The following is a 20,794-nucleotide window of genomic DNA, read 5'->3' as shown; positions in this document are numbered from 1 at the left end:
AAAGTGGGGTGGTGGTATTTGCAAGAAATTTTGTTGGTTATTTTTTAATTTTTTTTAGTATTTGAGAAGAGTTGTTAACAAAAATATAAAGCAAAATCCACAAGACTCATGAATTAGAATGTTTTCTAGTTGTCTGTCTTTCTCCAAAATGTAGGCTACACTTGGATGGTAGTTTAGGGGCTGTCTTATGCTAAAGGCATACATTTGGCTAGCGTACTCGAATAATTAATGGCCAGATGCAAAGCCCAGTGAAGCCAGCGGGAGGTTTTCCACTGGCTTCTTTAGACTTTGGATGACTCTTAACTATATAGGCAAAATAACATGCAAGAGTAATCAACATTTGCCCCTTCTTGGAAGTGCATCAGCCCAAAGGGGCTGTGGTCATGTATTTGTTATTGTATCTGACTTTGACACCCTATGAGGAAAACGCAGATCATCAGAACATGACGCAGCAACGTTTGAGATCTTGGACATGGAATTGTTTATTGAACAGTGACAGCCTTCAGCACATCACTTTTAATAATGATAAGGAAAGGTTTATGCAAGCACACATCTGCACTTGGCTGGGTACAAAGCGCGTTAATAACGTCCTGTTCCTGATTAGCCATAAATTTCTCCAAAGCACTTGCAGAAATAGGAGCGCCCACGGTGACTGATTTCTGCTGCACAGCTAGTATTGTTTCCACTGCTCCAAACTTGGTGTGAAGCAATGGAATACAGCCCTGTGGAATTGCTGGTCCTTTTTCTTGGACTCTGTTTCTTTACACAGTTTCACTATATTGATGCTGCTTGGACTCTGCCAAGAATTGTAATTTTTTAGTCCCTGTTAAAGATAAGTGGATGAGGTACGTTTTTTCTACAGTCTTCTGATCTGATGATCTGTGCAATACAGGTCGTTGTCCAACAGCCCCTTCAGTGACAGGTATTACAGCTGAGAATGGTAGGTGCTAACATGGAGCTGGAGGTTCTGGAGAGCATATTGTGAAGACACCCCAGCTTACAGCATGTGAACTGGCTCACCTGTGGACAGACAAACCGTCTCTAGTCGAGTGCTGTGCCTGAACAAGCCACCCCTTCCCGAGCCACGCTGCACAGGGTTAACACGGTGAGGCTCCATCTGGATGGGGCCATGTGGTTTTTTGCTTGGACACTGTGTTCCCGTTCTCAAAGCCCTGGGTCTTCCTTGTTCTGTCATGACCTGCAACATCTCTGGCTATTGAAGTAGACTAACAATATTTAGGACTTTGGCAGCAAACAATGGCAGGTTTTTTTCACTGTCACTGGGCTAGGTCTCCCAGTGGTTGTAATGGAGATGTCGATAGCTCTTGTGCCATATAATCCAAAGAGGGTTTTCTGTGTAATGTATCTCTCTGAAGACCAGCACTGATTTCCTCAGGGGGAGAGGTAACAAAGTTTTCTTGCACTGTGCAAGCCTTCTTCAAAAATTAGAAGCAGGACACTTGTTTTAGATCTTGCCCTCAGAACGTAATTGCAAAATACATATAGCTGTTCCCTGGTGTGTCTTTTTATCTAGATTATTTCATTATTCACCAGTTTTTTCATGGTCTTCTAGACTCCTGCTACCTCACAGATTTTGTAGGGTGTCTAAAAAATGGCCAGGTCTTAAGACAGAAGGAAATGGGGAGCAAACAGCAGTGAGGGCCAAGAGTACTGTTTCCTTCCATAAAGTATGTCTACTTGCCCTGAATCCAGGGATAATAGCTAGTCTGACATAACAATAACATAAGCTGGCTTTCTGCCTTTTCCAGAGTGAACTTTGGATCCCAAATATGAATCCTGAACAGTGAAAAGAGGAAATCATAATTTCTGTCGGAATGTGCTGTATAATTTATTGAAGCTCAGCTGATACAGCTACAGCTTATTCTAACTTTGATCTTTGGTATCTGAAGAGTCCCCCAAAGAGCCCTTCTGGGTGTGAACTGCAGCACGAGCAGAACCTGCCACCATCTGGGGTGGGGAAACTGAGGTACCAGGACACTGATTAATTGGAAGCAAGGGGTGAACTCACATGTTATATGTCAGTACCTTTATTCTTGCAAAAGGCTCAGGAAACAGTCAGTGGTATGTGCAGCCTTTTCTGCATTTGAAAGAAAAACTTAGAGCTCCTCTGTATGAATTAGAGCAGTCAGAGCGAGACTATCAGCTAAATCTGAGAACGAACTGAGGATCAGAGAGTCCCCCCATGGCTCCCGTTCAGCAGCACTGTATATTATTTTAAAGGACCCTTATGCAAGAATTATTTTGCATTCTGAAAGAGGAGCTTGTTTTACTTACTTGATGTGGGAAGGTCCTCAAATTACAGCCCTTCCTGCTTATATTATTACATTCTAGGGTTCATCCTGCTGCAGTTACCCTGTGCTGTATGGGAAGCAGGATCCATGGCAGATAAATCCACAGCCAAAGCCTGTTGTTCTTGTTGACATAGAAGTCTCTTGCCAGAGAGCCTGAGCTATTTCAGACTTCTCACTACAGCTGAATGCAATTAATAGTTACTTGGTTGTGTTCTGGAAAAAGTGTGTGGGAGACAGGTCAGAGTGTCCTGGAGCACAAAGTCACTGTGTAGCTCCAGAGCAGGTACAGCATTGAACGGAGGCCACGGTGACCAACTAACACTGAACAAAACACTCCTATCTGCATTCTGCCTACAAGACTGAGTTTTGGCTTATTCCTCCCTCACAAAGTGATCTGCTTTCCAGGGAGATGAAGGCGAGAGAGGTAAATCTTGTCCAAGAAGTTGAATAACCCCAACCAAAACTATAACTGTAATCTTGACCAAGAAATTCCCATTCATGGGTCTTCTAGTCCTGACTGCACATGTCCCTATTCCCACCAGTGTCCAGGCTCCCCTGGTGAACTCCCAGCCATTCGTGTCACTGGTACATCACCCTTTTCACTGGTAGGGGACACCACAGCATGTCATGGGAAATGTAGTCCACCACACTCCTCATGCATTGAGAAGATAAGGGTGTGATGCAGAGTTGCATCTCGCATGAAGCATGAATGGCACTTGGGCTTTGAAACATTTTAGTTTTGCCTCCAAAAAATGTTATTCTGAGGGGCAGAAGGACTTTCTGACCCACTTTCTAACCTGCTGTAGTTGAATGTAGCTATGGTTTGTCATCTCAGCAAGGAATGGGGGAGGTTCACACAGGCATAGCATCTCAGATCTCTGGTTATCCAAGAAATAACAGATAAAAATTATTCATAAGGAACCTAGATGAGAGCAGTCTTGAGAAAGCATTTCATGGAGAATAAGGTTGGAGCTTTGCAGTCTTCTGGGGTCGTCTCCTGTTCGTGAAGAGCAGGGAGAGAGCCTGGTGGTCCTTAGGTGAGGAGCAGAGGAGGTGGGTGCTTCAAGTCTCGAGTCTGGTTTGAAGTTGTCTGGAGGCATCCTTCAGTGGATAAGGGATTTTTGCATGCCTGCTCTGACAAAGGTTGCAGGCTGCTTTGCAGCACAAACAGAAAGTTAGGCTGTGTGCAGAAATTAAAACATAGTAGAGCAGAACCAAACCTTTTGAAGCAGCCAACTCAAGTCAAAGATGCAGCTCTTAGGCCTGGTTGCAGATCCTGACAAGGGGCGTGTGCCTGAAGCCTGGCACTCTCTGGCTTTGGCTGCAGAGTTGTTTCTTTGCTGGGTATATGGCATTTCTCAGGCTGTGTTCTGGGCAGGCCATGCTATATTTAAATACATTTTGCTGGTGAGGGACTAAAGGGCCTCCAGAGTTGTAACTTCCTAAGGGCTATTCTGCGGATTCCTTCCTCTTTTTTTTTTTTTTGTTTTCCTTGAAAGGAAACTCTCAATCTTCTTAGGAAATAATCCTTTGTTTATGTCATGAAAAAACCTGTGCTCTCCTGGCCGGGAGCATGGAAGAGCCAATAGGAAGAAGTGCCACTTGTGCGTTTTGATACAACCAAGCGTGTCTTAAATAAACACTTGTTTATTTTTCTACCTTTCTGTTGAATTGCATCAGTGCCAACACAGAAGGTAAAAGTATCCAGTTCAAAGAAGGCGACTGTAAGCGTAGGCTGACATCCTGTCGTAAATATAGAATTGGCCTCATGACAATGCCCTGCTTGGAAACAATGGGAGCAGGGCTGGGAGAAAGAAATTTGTGAATTAACACAGCCGAGGTAAATGATTAACAGCTGATGAAGGAAGAGAGCTGTGGGCAAGGCTGCCTGCGCTCAGGGGTGCTTCTGAGCTGGCCTTTGCCCCCTTCGCAGAGCTGTGCGGTGTCTCCGCTTTGCTCACATGCCATCAGTGATGCCACCCTGGGCATACCGAGAACATGGGAGATCCTTCTATGCCAAACCGCAGAATAGTTTTTCCTCTGCCCTTGTTCAGGCTGGGGCAGAGCAGTAGGTTACATCTACTTTTGCCTCGGTCCTGCGGTACCAACAGGACACCCAGCCTTGGAGCGAGGGCAAGTTTCTGCCCTGCCCAGTACTTAGATCAGCATTTGCAGTGTTTAGAGTTTGCATCAGCAGGAACCAGCCTGGTGAAGCTGCAGCCAAACTGAATCCCTGCCCTTGGGATGGCCCTGGACAAAATCCCCGTGGGCCAGGTGATATCTGCCCTACATCATGTTGCCCTGGGATGGGCAGTGGAGACCCATTTCCACAAGCAGGATGAGAACCTCAGGCACTGCCAAGACAGAAATGGGAAGGTTCATCTCAATAAGCCTTTTCCATGAGGAAATAGAGTCCCAGGCTGATTAGGAACCTTTGTGATACCTGAGAAAACCTGTTATGAACCAGTCTGTGGCTGTCAGTTTTTCTTGGCTGTGGCTGGGGACCTGACAGAAGTCACCAGCTCCTGTCACCACCAAGGGGGAGCAGACTGGGAGAAGACAGGAGCCACATGCCTCTGTAGCTGGTCTTTGCATTTACAGCACGCTTGTGGGGACTTCTTCATGACCTTTTGGGAACTGATGGCTAAAGTGGGTGCACTCCCATGCGTCAAGGAAAGATTTTCAGTTTGGTGAATCCATTGAATTGAGTTTTTAAAAATCTGCAGAGAGAAGCCTAGTTTAGCTTAGCTTCATAGTTGTTTTTCTTTGATTAACTACAGTTTTTTTGTGACTGTCACGTGCAAAATGATGGCTTGCACTGAGACTACAGCACTCACTTCACTTGTGTCCTAAGCCACCTTTAGCTCCTGGGCTGAGCCAGCAGACCAGTGTCCATAGCGATAGCAAGTGACTGTCACTAGTTTATCTTATCTAGCACACAGAGCATGGCATCCAAGAGTCGAAGCACTGGGTTTTCTTCTTTTCTCTTTCTGTGCAGCATAGGGTGTGCCCCATTTGACCTAAATATTTGTGAAGTTACATCCTTGGGACAGGCTGACAAAAGGTTATAAACTCATTTGTTTTCATCTTTTCCTAAGTCAGGCAGGCTGCAGTGAGGCATGACATCTGCCTCACATGGGGTCCCTCACACCTTCCTCTGACGCATCTGGTGTTGGCCACCATCTGAGACAGGATATTGGGCTAGACGAGCCGTGGACCTGATCCACCCTAACCCCTTCCTTACCCTGGGAGGCTACGGCTGCTGCCGTCTCCTCACCTTCTGTAGGCACAGATCCGTGGGCTCTGGAGGTGCCATTTGAGTTAACAAGCAAATAGCATCACGGGAGATCAGGTGTCAGTTCTGTGTTAGGGGGGCTCTGTACGCTCTTGGGGTTGATCCTCAACTTAGTGAACCACTGTGAATCAGCACAGTGCTGTGGGGGTCAGGATTTTCCCACTGACGTCAATGCCATTAGGTTGCTTTGTACCTGAACCATTAGATGTGCTCATCTTTGGAGGGAGATGGGAAAGAGTATTTTTGAATGTTAGTGGAAGGAAACTAGGCAGTTTAATCCCAGAGGTGAAGTGTGTGACCATAGTAACACCAGTTTTTACCATATCCCCAGTGTTGTATAACAACGGCTGCATTTAATTATGGTTGTGGCACCGTTATTTCTTTTACGAACAGAGAGGCGTGAGGTGCAGTCTCAGTATTTAAGCATAAGGCAGAGCGGAAGGGATTTTTCCACTCCACTCTTCACTTCGACATTGGTCAAATTCCCCAGCCACTTCAAGAGCCTTTCCTAATGTGGGTGCCAGCTGTGCCCACATCTGGACTTCTCCGGGTATGAGACTGGTCCTGTCAGTGTGAAGATGGTTGTGCATGTAGCAGCCCCAGGTGCCGCATGAGGAACATTGCTGTGTCTGTGCTACATTACAGACCCGTGGACTCAGGCAGAAAACTGTGTCTTGTCTTTCACAGTGTATTTTTAAGATGCAGCATCTTTGTTCTCAGCTATAATTGTGCACCGCTCCCTAGCATACTTAGAGGGCTCACTCATGCTGCCCTATCAAGCAATCTCTCATCTCAAAAAGCTGAACGAATCTGCAGCCAAGTGTTTCAGAGTCAGTGCACAGTTTCCATTAAACATCCTGGCTGTGCTGGACTTTTGAGTGCCTGCTCTGAAATGGCACGTTCCCCTGGTTTGTGCGATATCAGTGGGCAGAGGTTTGCGGGGACATTGGGAGGCACATCTTCAGACCTGACAGCTGCTGGGTGGAAGAGAGAGATCCCAAAGTATTCTCGGGAGTGACAGGTGAGTTATTGCAGGAGTCAGTGCAGCCCAGAAGCAGCAACATTGTGCAGGGTATGAGGCTGGTACTGCCTGTGCTAAAGCTGGTGATTTGCAAGGTGTAACCAGCAGTGTTGTGAGCCTGATCCCGCTGTTTGTGTATGCTCTGTTATCAGAGCCTCTCAAATGTTTTCCATCAGCTAATCCTTAACCCTTTGCAGATACAGACCAACCTGGCGTTGGAACCGAGAGCCAGATCAGAAATAAATTCTTCCTATTCTTTCTTTGGAGGCTTTTTGCAATGAGTGCCCCCCACACCACTAAAAAACAGTGGAAATTATTCAGAAAGAAGCAACAACCAACAGCCCTGTCCTCTCACCCAGGGGATATTTAGCAAGACAAGGACAAAGTATCTGTGGAACAAAACAATTTGAAAAAGCCCCTAGGAGAGGCTCAGAATCCAAAATCAAAGGTGACTTCCTTTGAAAATTGACTAAGTGATTCACTGGCCATTTGAAAAAACTGAGCAGGACTTCTGGAACAGGCTAGAAAAGGCGTTTAGGTGCCTGCATATTCTGGTGTCCCTAAGCAGGTCAAACAGAGTTGAGTGCTTGATGGTGTAGAGGCCTTTCCTTGTCTAATTTACAAAGACTCACTGGAAAACTACATGGATATAAGGTTTCTGAGTTCCTGTCCAAGTGTTTGACCGCTCTCAGGGCAAAATTCTTTTCCCTTGTAACTGATCTGGATCTCCCTTGCTGCAACTTGTCCTTTTGCTGTGCATCTTTGAGAGGCTGGGCTTCATCTTCTCTGTTATCACTCATTATGTACTGGAAGCTGCAATTCACCATTGCTGTCTCTGCCCCAGCCTGAGCAAGCCCAGTTCCCTCCTCTTATGCCATGTACTTTGCCCCCCAGACCATCTTGATGGGCAAAGCCAGGCTCACTGTCTCACCCCCCTTAGTCACTGTTTTGTCCTGGGGAGCCCAAAGCTGAATGTAGTTTCCAGACTTGGGCTCTCAAGTGCTGAATACAGTGGAGGAACCATTTCCTTCACCCTGCTGGTTATGCTCTTGCTGTTGCAGCCCAATAGGGAGTTGGACTTTGTCCCTGGAAGGGCACATTGCTGACTGAGACTTAGCTTGTTGCAATGTAATAAATACCCTTCTCTCCCACTGGCAGGCAGATCTACAAAATGTCCCTGACCAACCTCTAGTGAGTCTATATAGGCAACAGGGCCAGATAAGGACTTGAGCAATCCTGTATAGCTTCTATTTTTTTTTTGTACGGCTCCACCTTGCATCCAGTTTCTGATTGACTCTGTCCATTAAAGCCTTGCTTTAAGTGTTTGTCAGCTCAAGCAAAAGCAGCAGCAAAAGCAGAAATGTGTCTGCTCCATGGGATTACTTTCCCAGGATCTTCTGTTCCCTGAACACCAGTTCAGGTCTCTGGGCAATACAACAATCTGGGAGAGGTTTCAAGGGAAACAGTGTCCTTCACGTGTAGTCTTATTTCACTGATCTCAGAAAACAGACTGTTCTTGACCACTTTGATTCCTACTACTCACTCTAGTTGCCAGTGAATAAACAGGAACACAGCTAAAGCAAGAAGGCTAGAAAAACTCTTGTGTAAAAGCTTTCCACCCTAAAGAACCTGCTTATTGATAATTGCTTGAAAAAAATATATTATTTATTTTGCCTGGGCGGGGTTGGAAGGCTGAATTGCTAGGAGAAGAGGAAGAGTTGGTGGGGACTGTCAAAGCATTACTGTTATGTCCTGAATCTACAGCCAGATCCCCAGCTGCTGAGCACCACTGCGACTCCGTTGACTAACTGCAGACAATGTCCTGGGGTCCAGCAATGTATGAAGGGCAGAAGGAGAGCTAGATATTTTGCTCTTGTGTTTCAGAGGGTCCTTTTTGGGTTGTCTGAAGGCCATTCATGTCATTCCTTCTGCTTCTGTCCAGCTGCTCTGTCCTAATTCTGTGCCTGGGATACACAAGACTCTTCCTTTGCTCTTTGGCCTCAGCCCTGTGCCCGCTTCCAGCTGTGCTCTACTACCATGTCTGGTGGTACTGCAAATAGAAGTCCCACCACCCATCCCCACCAACACCATGGAGCCCACAGTCCCAGCAGGGCCACGCTGTGACCTCAAATCACCTATGCCAGCGGGAGGGTGAGGTTGTGTGTATGAGCCAACCAGGTGGCTCTCGACCTAAGCCCTGAACTTTTGCACCATGCTAAGGGGAAGGTGGGTGATTTGGGGGCTGTGAGAAGCCTGAGAATATAGCAGCATTCCTGTATCCAGACTAGGTGGGGCAGCGACAAGGGGATATTAGCTCTCCCTAGCAGTCAGTGTCTGAAACTTCCTTGTATTGTTTGTCCAATGCTAAGAGTTTCCCCCCAATGCTAAAAATAGCTTTTTGTTTGTAAGTTCACTTTGCATTCAAGCTTCCTCTCCTGGTTTTCTCAAGAGGTTCCTTGATATCTTTAAATTTGCTGTAACCACAAGAACAAAAGGCAGCAAAAGTCTCCCTGTGTGAAGATGGAGAGGTTTTCACTTCAGTCAGAGAGAGGGGGAGGCAGTTTTTAATATCTTCTCATATTTAGTGCAGGTTTGACTGGTGAGAGCAAGCATCATGTTCAGCCTTTATTCCCTTTACCCAGTAAAAGCAGAAAGGGAATGCATTGTCCTCCTGGGATCCCAGGGAATAGTTGGCAGTAATACCATACAGTGAAAAAATGTTGTTCTCAAAAATACTCGAGCAATCACCAAGCAACAGCAATCACTGTGCCTCTTAGCTCTAGCCCTTGGCAGCTGTTATCTGGACCAGATGTTGTCTTAAGTAAAAGGGAGATGCTGTTTTCTGGGGCAGAGGGATATATTTTTTTTTCTGACATTATTGCTAGATGGATTTCTTTTAAAAATAATGCCTTGTAGAATGTTAATAAATAGCTGTTTATTTTGACAGCAGTGTCAAGAGCATGCTAATGTGTTATTGTTTGTACTGTGGACACTTAAGACATATAAAGGGAGTTTGTGTTGCTGGTTCCAGGGAAGCAGGAGGGTTTTGCTAGTGGTGGACCTGGTCCAGAGAATGTGCATTACATACGGGTGTTTATATCTTGCTCCGTCTCTGAGTTCATTTGGTTGATGAAAGGTTGTTTGCTAGTACTCTAGGAGCTGGCAGGATGGTATTTATACTATTGTCAATTCTGATAAAAGTTTCAGATGTTACAAAAGTTCTTAGCTTAGATCAGAAAAAAAAAATTAATTAAATCTAGATTTCTTCTAAATTTGTGTTCAGAAGTAGTCTGCCTTGTGGGCCTTTGAATCTGGACTGATCTACTCGGTTTCTATTGCAGTGACTCCGATTTGAAACCAGGCAATTCTGCAGTAGACGCCAGCCTAGCCACAGCGGTGTGGAGCTTAACGTGGCATGTGGAAAACCAGACGGTACATCAGGTAAGGCAGCTCATGCAGTAGTTCCTGTTGGTATACAGCAATGTAGGTGTGTCTGAGAACTCGTGCTTCCTCCAGGTAGATCCCAAAACTCAAATCCTGGGTGTAAGTGTAAAATGACGGGGCTAGAAAAGCCCTTCTAAAAAGTCACCTCCACCTTCTCTCAGCTGTGGAGCTAGACCAGCTCTACCCACATCAATCCTGGCTCACAGCTGGTGATGGAGACGCTGCAGCCTACCCAGGCTTTCTGGCAGTCCTGTACTATGCTCACTGCCTAGAAAGTTTCCTCCAAGGTATAATCAAAGCCTTTCTGGCTTCAGTTTACTTCTTATTGAAACTACAGTGGATGTGATGATACTGCAGCACGAATACTCAGGTCTCCTAGAAATATTACACCTCTTCTGACTGCCTTTAGCTAGCAAATAGTGCAGTGCAACCCCTTCTAGGGTACAACACTATTTCATTATCTATAACATACACAGGAAGGGAAACTAGATCTGTGAAACTGAGCCCTTTATTCATACAAAAAAAAGTCCTGAAGACATGTGAATACCAGTTCCTTGGTGAAGGAATATATTCTCAAATCGACGCTCCTGCTGGTGCAAGTGCACAGTGCGTGGTTGAATCATCTTCAGCTCTCTGAGGATACACCCCGAAGATACCATGCGTTACAGCGATAGGAAAGGTTGCATTTCTTTGCCTTTGTGACATATTATGCATTGAAACAATACTTCCTCTGGAAAGGTCGTGGCACTGAGTCATGCAGCAAGCCTTATCAACAAGTAGGCATATTATATATGAAATGTTAGCGCTCATACGTGTGAGAATGTTTCTTAAGACAGCATCTGAATTTATGTAGTGTTAGTAATAGGTAGATACATTTTCCGCTAGCAACAACTGTAATAAAATCAGATTGCAACTGAGACTAAATGCTAAATTGAATCATAAAAATAAAATGAAAATGAAGTGCTGGTGGACTCCCATCTAAATCAGATTCAATTAAAGAAACTGTTGAGGCCAAAATTACTCTTGAAGCAATTGTGAAGGACAGGCCCATAATATCATCTCTGAGTCAACATTCAAATTAATTACTAGCCCTTAGAGGGAACGAATTCACACAAAGGAAGGGCCTTTTCAGCTGGTGTTTCTGAATTATTCTGCCTGTCTACATGGAGAGTCTCAGGTTAGTTTGGGCTGTTTGGCGCCAGTGCAAGACTGTAGCCGGGGAGGGTGTGCAGCAGAGCCTGCTGAGATCCCTTGAGTCCTTCCAGTGCTGGGTGCTCTGCTCACTTCCAGGACAAAGCTCACCACAACAGGGTGGGAACAGAAGTTTTCTGCTCCAGATAATCATGAAAAAAAAGGGTGCTGAGAGCAAATGATCTTTAGTCCATCTGGCACATGTGGCTTAGGGATGGGGTATCTTTACACTGGATGCTGTTCCCACTAAACATGTTTTTGCCTGGGCTCCTACCAGTGCCTTGAAATGAGTGATCTCTGGCTTCTACAGGAGCAGTGTCTTAATGAACTGATGTTTTAAAACATTAATTTTTATTCAGGTGGGAATCTGCCGGGATTTTTTCTTTGAGCTCTTATTTGGCATTTTCTTGCAGTTGTAGTTATGTAAAATGTCTGGTCAGGAATTTTCTGACTGGGTTTTTGTAATCAGAAAATGTTAATCTAGGATAACCTGTCTGTGTTTGCATGTACGAGGGTCAGTTCAGTAAATCTCCCAGTCCTGAAAACGTTTCCAAGTGGTTTCAAAAATGGAAAGCATGAGGTCTGGATTTTTTTTTACAACTTTATCTTGCTTTGCTGTTGTCTGCAGCCTTAAAACCAGAATGAATATTTCAGTTGATTCATGCTGTTGCCCCTCTTGAGATGATCCCTTTGCAAGGATTTTGAAGCTCTGATTTTCCATTCCATCTCAGGGCAGTAAAGCACTCCCCTGACTCTGGTGTTATGTGAGTATAAAGATTTACTGGAGCTTTCTGACAACTCAGTCAGAGTTCCAGTTAGGTGGAGGAAGACCTCACTGTAGGGACGTCTCAGCTGGCTATGCTGCCGTTTACCACTGTGTTTTTCCTGCATTTCTGGTTGTCAGAGTCACAGCAGTTCTGCACACTTTCAGACATTTTTTACCCCTGGAATAGAGTAGTGGCCCCTCTTTCTGGTAGAACACCTGCCCTTTTCCTTTTAACCAGGCTCTTTGTCATGAAGCCTAAAACTGGTTTTGATGGACCTAATCTGGCAGGAGGCCATGGGAGCAAAACCAGGAAAAAGTAAAAAAGCTAAGATGTGATGTACTGGGGTATCCTGGCTTTACCTGTCCCATAAAATCTTCAACAACTGTTCAGTTACCAGAGAACAGAAACATATATAGAGAATAGCAGACCACTTACAAATAACAGTGGAGTTTGGGGGGACAGGAGTAGAAGGGAAGCAAAAGAATGAGGGAGATGAAACCATCCATGAAAAGACTTTGCTAACCTAGACATGTTTGAATTAAGCCAGACATTTCCTTGGAGGCAATTTTTTTCCAGAGAGCCACAACTCCTCTGTGTAACCTGTGTGACAGATGCCAGCTGAAGTGACTGTTTCCTCTGGAGGAAATTGTTTACTTTCAGTGAAGGCCTGGGTATGTTCTTCCTTGCTCTGTATGCCAGCACATGCTAACGATTAAAGCAGTGGACAATACAAAGACTTCCTGGGCAGAAATTCTTCCCTGTTTCCACGGAGCCCATACACTGTCCTGGCAGATGGTGCAGCTTGCCACAAAGCAGCCAGCAAGATTGCGTATGCATTCAGGCTCAACCCAAGAAGAGAAACATCACTGTTGGACTGGTACCTTGCAAAGGGAATTTGGTGTTGGGAGCTTTCTGGGTTGCATATCTGCACCCTGTCGAAGTTGGTGGCCATGAGGTCAGACACATCTGTGTGTGCTGATGCCCACGCTGCTGTCCCAGAGCTCTGTGGAGGGAGAAGGACACCGCTGCGTTATCCAGCAGCGTTAATGATTCGGGTCATGCAGACCATTCCGGGGAAGAAAGATGAACTTGCATTTTTCTCCAGTGATGATGGTGATGTCATGATATGGTAAACAAAGTATTTAATCTTTTCTCCTTTTCTTTGCTCGGTTCCAGGAGCTAGTCAGGGTTTTCTGCCAGAAAGCTGACTTTTCTCCTGGCTGAGGCTCGAGGGCCCATCAGTGCTGAAACATCACTGGAATGTTCTGTCCTGCAGATACAAGGGAACAAAAACCTCTCCGGAGGAGGAAACACTAGCCCAAGAGCTACAGGCTTTGTTTCTGTACCTGTCACAGTTATTTATTATTTCAGGCAACTTCTGAATTTATGTAGTGCTCCTGAAAAGTGGTGCTGAGCCTCAAATAAGTAGATGAACAGACTCTCAGCACCTCCCTGTTCATTTTGGCCAGCAAATAGAAAGCACTGTGATGGAACAGAAGGTATAGCACCCGAAATTACTAGGTCATGTAGCAACAGCTAGTGATGCTTTTAACTCCTCCTGGTACAACTTTGAAAGCAGCTGTTTTGGGGGCTGAATATAAAGGCAGTTTGTTTGCAATTAGTTTTTGTTGGCTTTGCCGAAATGCCTTGTCCAAACAAAACCATGTGTGAGTGTGTTCATGCACACACAGTGCTCATACACACGTGCACACGTGCTCACACACATACACACGTATGTTCCGGCATAAGCCCACTCCAAAATATCATTATTCCTCTCAGTTTGGTACAACACAGTTGCTCCCCAAGTATCCTGCTTGGGTTTGGGTACCACGGTCCTTCTCTTTCCTGTCACAAAAGCTGTATTTTCAGAGTACTTTTCCCACCAGTAACACAAACATCAGAAGAGCTGGGACGAGGTCCAGGCTGGTGCCCTCTGCTCCTGCTACACACCCTCTCCTGGCTCTGCTCCCTCGCCTCTTCCTCCTCCTCGCTCTCTGCTTGCTGTCGGTGCTTCGGGATAAAGTGACTCAGCAGAGAACGACAGAGAGCGAGGCTGACTCAGATGCAGCCGTTAGTGCTCAGGAAAGGGCTCAGACTTCTTGGAACCTCCATTTAGTATCTTCTAACTATTCCTAATATGGCCTTGAATCGATTTCTTGGTTTTATGGAAACTGCGTGTGGCACTAGGCTGGGTGAAACAGGAGGCTCAGGACAACAGTGGAGTTCGTTGTGAGTCAGATGTGAGTACGAAGAATGGATGTGGACCCATGGGACTTCTGCACTGCAGGGTTGTGGAGGCCTCGAGACCCATAAACGCTCTGCGAAATATTCCCAGTGTAGGTCTCCATCCCATCTACAGAACCAGCCTTTATCTTCCCAGCAGTTCCCCGTTACAGGGGGCATTTGTAAGCAGGAGATCAGGTGCAGAAATACTGGGGCTGTGGTGCTTCTTGTGAGGTTGCGAGGTGCAGGAGGAATCCGGGAGTTGCTGAGGGATGAATCCCAAATACGTGCACATTTCCTCGCTGTGTTTGCTGGCAGCTGTGGATGTGCTGCTATCCATCAGAGAGGTGTGAGAATACCAGAGACCAGCCCCTCTTCTGAGTCAGATGATTCTGAGATGGGGAATCTTGTTTTCATAAAATTCTCTGAAATTGGCCCTGACAAGTGCAGTATGGCCAAGAAAACTGTCTACTTGTACATCTTCATGTCTTCTGCTTCTGAATGTGCAACAGGCATGTTAAAGATGGGCGTTTTGGTCAAAGCCTCTGTGTGTTTGTGCTTAGGATGGAGAAGCTGAAGCTGATTATACCTCACAGCATTTTTTCATAGCTGCAAAGTAACAAAAAGAACTATATTTCTCTGTCAAGTATATATGACAGCACTAATTCATCCTTGGGTACCTCCTCAGTCTTGTGCTGGGTCAGTGGCTGGATTTTTGCTGTCAAATTCAGACCTTCTCCAAACACATACCTTGGATAGAAGAAGTTAATTTAACTTGCTGTTCTGCAGCTAGGCAAGTGATTTGTCCACATCGTAATTCCCCTAAGTAGGTCCTAATTCCCTTCAGGCCTTTGGCATTGCCCAGCTTGCCATGTGTGTGGGGGGTTTTCCCTGCTGCCTGCTCTGTCTGGCAGGGGTGGGGGGCAGCAGATGGTGCTGTCGGACCATCACTGAGTTTCTTCTGACCGTGCAAGCGACTGGCAGTTTTGGGGAGAAACGCAGTCTTGGGCACACTATGCTGTGGTTTATTTTGGAGGAGGCTGTTGGAAGCAGCAAAGTGGTTTCTTCTCTGCTTTAATCTCAGTGGTTAATAATCAGGTCTGGGGCAGAGTTGTTCCCTGAGAAATATGGTTTGCCCTAATGTTTTCAGAAAGCACTGATGGCCGACAGACAGACTGCGACCCTCTTCCCTCGAGAACTTGTGCGTACAGCGTGAGATAAATGTCCCCAGATCTACAGGGCCCACTCTGCTGAAAAGCAACAGTCTGTTGTATGATAGAAGAAGCTGTGTGGTTAAGAAAGGAGAGCTGTTTTGTTGGAATAATGTCATATTAAAGTAACCCTTCCCTTTCAGTAGTTTTTAATTATGTAACAGAAACTAAAGTAGAAAGTCAAGGAGAGTGAGTAAAACCTCCAGAAGATATTTTGAGTGGATTGGGCCTTTCAAACTCAAGATGAAACGGGGCCGGGGTGGGAAGTCTGAAAAACTCAGACTGCAAAACCCCCTGGAATTTATTAACCAAAACCATTTTTTTTCCCAGGAAAAACACAGTTAAAAACATTAAACTGTATTGAATAAGAGCCTCTCAGTCAGCCAAAAGCATGAAATGAACCCTGTGATGCTATTTGAAGTATGTAGGTGGCATGCGTACAAACTTCTATTTACCTTTATACTCTAGTGAGTTTATAAAACAATTAAGAGGTGTGCTAGAAATAATGAGATGAAACATGGTAAATGGGTAAAAAAGCTGAAATTGTTTAAAAAAAAAAAAGAAAAAAAAAAGAAAAAAAAAAGATATGTAAGCAAAGGAATGGGTCCCTGTTGAAAACTGATGGAAGCTCCATCATTTGGATCATTTGAAACCGGACTGCACACTTCACTAAAAAATATACTAAGGGAAACAGCTGTAGGTATGTTCCCCCAGGGAGGGGCAAGATGACCTAATATATCTTCTTAATTTCATTTCTAATTTCTATGCTTCAAATCATGTAGACAAACCTTGAAATATAACCTACAGTCTGCTAATTCCTTCCTTTCTTCCTGTCTAGAGAGAGATGTTGAGTTGAAGGCGGTTGCCCAACATTTCTGACTATTATTTTTAGCCTGGTTTCCTAAGGAAATGAAGCTAATGTGAACATAGTGTCACTGTGTCTGCGTGCCAGTCCCTTCCTTCTCTTTCCTCTTCCCCCAGGAAGTTCTTGGCCAAATTTCAGCAAAACTTAGGATAGGGCTGGGGACTAAGAAAATGTTACAGTTCTTCAGGATTTAAGGGTAGAGGAAGTTGTAGGGAGAAGGAAGTGCATGTAGCATCATTAGACATGAGACTGCATTGAAAGTTAACCTGGATTTGGCATCCAAAAGTTCATAGTGAGCTCAGCCCAGGAACACGAGCCCGAGGAAACTGGTGGCCTTCTGACAAGGCAGATACGGGTTAGCTCAGATGTTGATGGAGATGGACCATTTGGCTGGAGTAACTGGCACGCCGGCTTCTTACTGGTTGCAGACCTGCAGCCGCTTTTGCGTGGCTGCCTCTGCTGTGCTAATGCTTTCCTTCCTGTTTTTATTGTCTCTCTGGGGTGTGCTGGGGTGAACCGCTGACAACGGGGCTCTGCCACATGGCCTTCAGGCCAGAAAGCAGACCTTCTTGGTTCTCACAGGAGGGTTTTTTTCCCCTAAGTCCTCCTTTGAAGTCCCCTCACCCCACGCCCAAGGAAGCTGATGTCATCGGAGGATGGGAGGCCATGGCTGCTCTAGGCCAGTTCCCACCTTCAGAGGAAGGAAATTCCTTGGGGCAGTGCTGTTTATCTGTTGGCCCCCAGAGAGCCAGACCGAGAAATGATGTGGCTTTCCAAAAGCCGTGGATTTTAGATTTCCCCCTCACCTCCCCACTCTTGCTGGGCTTTCATTGTGCAGGTGGCTGCCTGGGGACAGCTCATTGATTGCAATGTCAGAAAGCTGAAGCCTGGCGCCTTAATTACTTTTACACCTTGCTTGTGGAATTCGCTCCGCAGAAACTCAAAGCCTCATGCAAGCTAGTTTCTGTGGACTGATTAAGGAAGAAAAGCCCAACAAACAGCCCCCCCCCCCCAGGATTAGTGAGGGCAGTGAGCCAATGCAGCTCTGCAAGAAGGAAAAGGTGGGACTTGCTGCTCCAGAGGATGCGAAGGAAGGGGCCCTGGCCACAGCCTTGAAGCCCTGTTGAACAGAGAACTGAAATCACCCGTTGTGTTGGAGAGGACTGCAGTGGTCAGAGCAAGAAGGATGGAGGGTGTCTCAGACCATCCTACCTGAGGATACTTACAGGTTACTTACTCAAGGCTGCAGAGGAGGGCAGGGGAGAGAAATGCTTCTTGCCCCAAGAGGTGCCTATTTACAGCAAGTGGCAGTATATACCTGACATGGGGTTGTTCAGATAAACCTTCCCTGTAAGATAGCTCTGGCCCTGGCTCTGGCTCTGGCTGGGTGGCAGTCAGCCACACAATTACAGCAGGTAGAAGCCAGCCTGTGAGAGTACATTAGGGTCACATTAGCCAAACATTAGGCCCAGTAGCAGCAGGAGGGAAAGGTGGATCACACAGCCTGAATATGTCCAGCGTACCTTGTTTGCAGCCTCCAGGTAAAACCAGAGAGACCCTGTTTTGATTCTAGGTTAAAAGAAACATTTTCTGCCTTGCATCATCCCCAGAGCATGGTGTAGCTATGACCTTGGATAACCATCTCACAACCCGCTGTGCCCACAACAGGCAGGACCAAACCCCTTGAGGTCCAATTATAAACCCCCCACATGACGCAGAAGCTTGCTGTTGATGCAGGCAGTGGGTCATGCCAGAAGCCCAGGAGTGACTGCATGTTATCTCAGAATGACCCCCTGGCTGGGGGTCATCTCCAACAAGAAAATCTCTTTGTAGCCAAGAGGGTGTGTGTCAGGCAGGAATGTGCTGTCCGATGGGCCAGCCTCTGGCTTAGAGCAGCCAGAGCTTTCCCCCTCACCACACTGTGTCTTGGCATCCTTTTAGATATTGAATAGTCTGATCCTTCTTTTAGCCTTCCTCTATCCCAGGTAGAGGCTTCAGAGAATTCAACATTAGGTCTTTCCTCTCCAGCAGGAGAAATGTGCTGACACACAGATATCACCGAACTGGCAACCTATGCTGGAAACACAGTTATTCGAGCCAAGAGGTTTCTTTTGCTGGTGTAGTTTATCAGAGCTACCCAAACAAAATTAGCTATACTAGAAAGAAAAAAAAAAATCCCTTCTTTTGTAGCACTGCATCCACACCAGGGCTTTTTGTTGGCATAGCTCTCTCTCTTGTAGAGATGATGTATTTGTTTTTTCACACTCCTAGCTGATGTAATTAGGCTTGCAAAACTTCCTTGTGTAGACTAGCCCTAGCAGAAAAGGGGTCAGCTTGCTTCAGGAGCACTTCCATGCACCAGTGAGAATTGCTGTTGTCTTGAGGTAGTATATTACATGTGTTCTCCACCATTGTAAAAGATTTCCCACAGTGCAGAGAAAAAGAGCAATCCTAAAAACTCTGTTTTGTCCAGTCATTTTTGTTGATCCATTATACCTTGCAGGGGTGTGTGTATGTAGACCTTGTTTACAAATTGCCATAGCATAGAGATTCAGTCATTGGGATTTATTTGCATTTATTCAGGCAGATGAAGAAATGTGGAAAAAGAATACCATAACCTAATGATTGTGCCTGTTTCAATCTGTTAATTGGATATGTCATGTAAAAAAATCAGGACCAATTTGTTGTTCTAAGGAGTGTTGAATCAATGTGTTTAAATTATACACTGCTGTTCATCCTGAGCAAGTTGTACAAGTAGAGATTTTTAGTCCCTTTGCTGAAGTGCAAGTACTGCTGAGGAGAAATGGAGCAGTGGCTGGTGAAGATTCATAATAGTTCACATCAGCAAGGGAAGAAGAGTCATGTCCGGGACCAGCGTGTTTGGGAAAGGGGTTGTCACTTTGTGTAAGGGACAAAAAGTACCACAGGAGGATGCCATTAATGGTGACAAGCAGACATGACCCTAGGGTGAGAAGCCAGCATATAAACTGCAGTGTTTCTGGTCTGTGAATAAAGATGTCCTTTCTGTGAAAGGTGTCAAGAAGTCACTGTCCCCATATGCTGGAAGCCCTGGTTGGATGCCCTTTACTCAGTTGCGTGACTTGAGCTGAGGTTTTCTGGCCGGTGAAAATAGTTGACTCCAGTCAGAGCCCTCCAACCACCTCACAGGATGGCCCAGGTTGTCACTCCCACCCCTTCATTCCTCCTTTCCTTTTGTGAGACCAAGCAGCCCCATGAAGGCCACCAGCGAGGGCTCTGAGGACAACCACTGGCACTCCATGCTGAGCAGCATCAAGCCTAGAAGCTATTGTCTGGCTTTGAAGCTGAGTGGTCAGCCTTTGTATACTGAGATAGAAAGATTATTTAGATAACGTGCTACTGGATGGAAAAAGTTTATCTCCCCCTCCACAGACATAGTTTCAGACTAACTAAATTATGCTCAGCATGGGTATTTAGGCTCAGTTCTACAATATAGCATTGCACCCTGAGGAATGGTGCCTCCCAGTTTGTTGTGATATTAATCTTGGAAGCAAAACAAAATCCTTTACAAAAGATCAATTTAGTGCATCTCCTTTGTCTTGGCAGAAAACAAATTGGAGCTGCAACATCTGTTTTTCTGAAGGGATAGTACTTTTCCACTCTTGGTTTTCTCTGGCAGCTGAGTGCCGCCTGAAAGGCTGAAGTCAAGTACTTGTCAGTGGTACCTCTGGCACTGAGCAGGATAATGGGCCTTAGAGATGAGCTTAATATTTCAAAGCACTGAGCAGATTTTAATTATCTTTGCCATTATTGCCCTTAGCCCACCAACGAGTGTGGATAAGCTGTGGGGAGAAATACTGAATCATGCAAACACTTTCATTTAGCAGAAAAAAGCGTTGTTAGAAGTAGTGGCTGAAAGAAGAATCCCAAAAAATTCGAATGGGAAATTAAACTTGAATGCTCAATAGGGATAGGAATTACAAGGGGGAAAATACCAAGGGGAGTGCTGGCTTTTCTCCATCTCTTGATGTTTCAGATGAAGATAAGTTGTTCTTCTGTAAGAGATGGAGAGATATATATTGGTCAAACATAAGCAGTTGGCCTCGATTCAGGCACAACTGAGTGAAATTAAAGGGGGTTTTGATATAGAGAAGCCAGACCAGACTCTTCTTTGTAGAGCTTTAAGCTCTATAAATCCATGATGTTAACTATTTTCCCTACTTTATCTGAGGAAAAACCCAAACTGGCAGGTGATACAAGTTGCCCAAGGCCATATAAGAAATTAATGGCAGCATCAGGAATATAACTCAAGATTTCCTGGCTTTCTGCCCAGTTCTCTAGTTATGCAGCCCCGCGAGATGCTGATGCTTCAGGGGAGAGGCTGAACGACTCACTGCCTGCTCCTCCCCACTGCAGCCAGCTGCCGGGCCCCCACTCAGGCCGCCTGCACCCCTTGCTTGGTGCTGCCACCATTGCCCAGCACCTG

The 20,794-nt window shown here is 45.6% G+C and overlaps 1 long non-coding RNA gene across 1 annotated transcript in view; it reads left to right on the top strand.

The window, feature by feature from the left end:
* Positions 1-20,794, top strand: part of LOC141946797 (uncharacterized) — a 168,054-nt gene that overhangs the window by 97,064 nt on the left and 50,196 nt on the right. Inside the window, exon 3 of the long non-coding RNA XR_012629938.1 lies at positions 9,970-10,069. This is a non-coding gene — a long non-coding RNA (uncharacterized LOC141946797). The remainder of the gene's footprint in view (positions 1-9,969; positions 10,070-20,794) is intronic.

Source organism: Strix uralensis, chromosome 8 (assembly GCF_047716275.1).
Source record: "Strix uralensis isolate ZFMK-TIS-50842 chromosome 8, bStrUra1, whole genome shotgun sequence".
NCBI lineage: Eukaryota > Metazoa > Chordata > Aves > Strigiformes > Strigidae > Strix > Strix uralensis.
Note: the sequence above shows the minus strand (reverse complement) of the source record. Positions and strands in the feature narration are given on the sequence as shown.